Source organism: Octodon degus, unplaced genomic scaffold (assembly GCF_000260255.1).
Source record: "Octodon degus isolate 3935 unplaced genomic scaffold, OctDeg1.0 scaffold00069, whole genome shotgun sequence".
In the NCBI taxonomy this organism is placed as follows: Eukaryota; Metazoa; Chordata; class Mammalia; order Rodentia; family Octodontidae; genus Octodon; species Octodon degus.
In genome coordinates this window covers 7,521,656-7,525,720 of record NW_004524645.1, presented here as the reverse complement: position 1 = coordinate 7,525,720, position 4,065 = coordinate 7,521,656, and positions in this window count along the sequence as shown.

Genomic DNA, 4,065 nt, shown 5'->3' with positions numbered 1-4,065 from the left:
AAAATGGCTGTACTCCCAAAATTGTTAAACAGATTCAATGCAATCCCAATTAAAATGTTATTAGTATACCTCACAGATCTAGAGAAACCTTACTAAAATTCATATAGAACCAGAAGAGATCTATAATAGAAAAAGTAATCCTGGGCAATAAGGGAAAGGTAGGAGACATTATAATCCCTCACTTGAAATTATACTAGAAAGCTACTTTGATAATGTCAGCATAGTACTGACAAAAAAAAGAACAGATCTAAGGATCAATAGAACAGATTAGAAAATGCAGCCATATCTACAAACACTGTCAGCCACTTTATATTTAACAAAAAGAGCCAAACATGTTCACTGGAAAAATATAGCCTCTAACAAATGGTGATGGAAATCTAGCTTTTCACATGCCAAAGCCTAAAATTAGAGCCATGTTTATCAGCATGCACAAAATTATAGACAAAATGCATCAAATATTTAAATATTAAAAGAGAAACACCAAAACTACAAGAGGAGAAATAGGTACAAATCTTAAAGACTTAGGGTTATCTAGAGTTCATTAACAAAAAATGAACAGCCCTGGAAATTCTTCAAGGAATCAACAACTTGGACCTCATCTTTGCAAAAATTTAGCACATCAAGAGAAATTGCCAACAGAGTAAAATACACACAAATTTGCAAAACAATTAAGTGAACTGTCCACATACAAAGAACTTCTATCAGCATAAAAATAAAGAGTTAAAAAAAATCAGGTCCCCAAAATTCAAAGACCTTATCCAAATATGGACATCTAGATGAATATACACTTTTCAGATGAAGAAATGTAAATGGCAATTCAATATATGAAAAAATGTTTGACACCATTGGTCATTGGAGAAATGAAAATTAAACATTGAGATTCCATCTCACCTCAAGAAGTGGCTGTCAACAAAATGTCAACCAATAACAAATGTTAGAGTGGCTGTGGGGAAAAAAAGAACCCTTTTCCATTGTTGGTGGGAGTGTAGACTGATACAATCACCACAGAAATCAGTGTGGAGATTTCTCAATATGCTAGGATTGGAGGTCCCATTCAATTCATCTATTCCCCTTCAGGGTATTTTTCCAGAATACCTGAAACATTATCCTACAGCAATATATGTGCACCAATGTTTATAGCAACATGGTTTTTCATAGCTAAATCTTGGACACAACTCAAATGCCCATCAGTTGAGGAATGGATAAGGAAAGATGTGACATTTTTATACAATGGTGTATTACTCAGCTATGAAAAGATAAACTCAAGGCTTCTATAGGTAAATGGATGCAACTAGACACCATACACTTAAGTGAAATAAATCAGACCCACATGTGTAAACATCATATTGTCTCACTAGTATAAAAAACTGAAAGAGTAACAACTAATTTGAAGACAACATCATGTAATATAACAATCATTGTTGAATTCCTATTAGTGTTTTTTACTAATAGACATTAATTTTATTTGCATTTATTTTATGCTTAATTTATTACTGTGCCATAAGTTTTTGTTTCTTCAGTTTCTTCTGGGATATCTTTTCCTTCTCTGCAACTTCCTCCTCTGGTTTAGGAACAGTTTGAAGAAGTACCCCTAACTTCTATGAAAAGGTAAGGGTTGAAGACTAGTATGACTACTTCCAGCTAAAGAGAGTTGTATTTGTGATTGGGAGTTAGAGATACTCCACAGAGGGCCCAGCGAAAGGCCCTTGATAGACACCAGGTGTTCTTGTCTTTGAAGAAACAAAGTCACAGAAACTTTTAAGTATGCATGTACCAAATAATAAAATCAACAGGATAAATAAGAATATAGCCAACAAGGTTTTCTACTAGAATAAGCCAGCACTAGGTTTCCATAAAAAGAATAAGGAGAAGGCCCAGGAAATTCCAGAATATGATGTTATTACCCTGTCATCTAACATCTTGAAGACTTGAGCAGAAAGATGAGGAATGTACACACGACATTCAGTGTTTCTAACTGCACAAGTATCTTCTTGTGCTGCTGATAGACTAGATAATGCCATCTGATTTTCTAGGATGGATTACCTCATTAATTTTACTTCTTCATTCAGCTTTGGGGGCATTTAAGGCCCACTGAATACAATTAGTTAAAGCTTATGTGTGTTTCATGACATCTTTTAACCCTAAGGAAAGGATGAAGATAGAAGCCAAATGATCATAGCAGTGAAACACACTTCTAGACTATTGGTACCATAGTTAGGGTAAGTTTTCAGGTTTGTAAATACTTTTTCCATTTCTGCCTTGTAACCATGCAAGTCTCAGCATGCATCTTCCTGTTCATCAGGGGGGTAACCAGGGGCACAAGTTGGTTCCATGAGATCAATAAGTGTCATTGGGAACATCCCAGTTAATTCTGGCGCAATTAAGCCAGTTTGTTATAAACTAATCTTCAGCCTATATAGTTATTGTGCTTATACATTGTCTGGGAGTCTATTGCAAGCATTTAGTAGAGTTAGGTCAATGAGAATGGGAGTAATTTTTCTGTCCCCAACATAAGAGGGCCTTTCTACTAAGGTGTTCAATAGTGAGGGTTAATCATAGATAATCATCCTATATCTGTAAATAAGGATCATGATATCTATGATTGATGGCCCCCAGGATAGAACCATTGCTTTTATTCAGCAGGGGTCCTACTACAGCCTTTAAAAAGGGTTTGGTTGAATTGTTAGAAAAAAATTCTATTGTGTCCAGAATTGTTAAGAGTACAGGTTATCAGGCAACTCAGCTACCATGTAATGGTTGGCTAAAGTATGAACCATTAAACTCTTGTGTAACTCATCAGTACAGTCTTGTAGTTTATTCCAATCATCTCCTTAGAGGGGACATACCTACCAAGTAAGTCCAGATGCACTGGATAAGGGGATCAGACCGCATATCTAGCCAGATGTTTGTTATAATGACTGCATAGTCTTGTGCCCACCTTAGAATGGAAATGTATTCTCCCTTAAGTGGTAAAGTGATTAGTAAAAGAGTAATAGCTTAGATTACTTATCTGAAGGCTTTATTATTTTCTTAAACAAGAATCTTAAGTCTTCTATGGGTTCACAGGAGTATTCCAATTATGGTTACTCACACTGACAGTTTCTTGTTCCCAGCATTTGAGTTGTGTGTGCTATATCCAATATTTCATGCCTGTTACCTTGATAGTTGATGGAATTGACAGGATCACAGTGTGTAGTCCTTCCCTAGTTGGTCATAGGGAAGAGGATAATAGGGTAAGAGACTTTGCCAGTAGTAAGTCTCTGGGGTGGAACACAGGATTTCCCCCTTTTTAGGTTGAGCAATAGTTATTAGTTATCTGTTGAAGAGTCTGTTGGAATTTAGCCAGTAAAGTGACAACCTTCAGTAAGGCATCTCTCTATAAAAGATAAAATTGTTTATGAGAAAAGGATATGCATAAATAGTTTCAAATGGAATGAGGCTTAGAATTTGAGATGCATTTCTTTCATTAATGAGAGCTAAAGTAGTGAATGAAGCCACTGTAGGTGGGTCTCCTGAGTTATTTTGTAGAGATGTCTTTTTAGTTTCTCGTTAATTTTTTCTTCTTTACTGATGATGATTATGATCTCCATGCACGATGGGGATAATAGAGAATGCCCAAGGCCTGAGGGATACTTTTTGTAACTGTTTCTTTAAAAGAAGGTCCATTATCACTCTGTATGATCTTAGGAAGTCCAAACATGGGAATGGTTTCTGAGACTACAACTTTTACCACCTCGTGTGTCTTTTCTGTTCTATAAGGAAAGTCTTCAACCCAGTTTGGGAATGTATCTAACCAAACTAATACATATTGAACTCTATTACTCTTTGAGATATAAGTGAAATCAAACTGGCCTTAAGTCTAGAAGTTCTTCTTAAGGGAATGAGAGAATAATTGCGACCCACTGGCACTAAAAGCCCTCTATTGAAAGAGTCTTATATTTTATTTTAAGTCCATCCAGGTTTAGCTATAATTATCTCCAAAACTTTGATGATGTATGAGAAACAGAAAACAATTAACACATTAGTTTGACCAATGAAAAACTCAAAAGATATTGTACATAAACA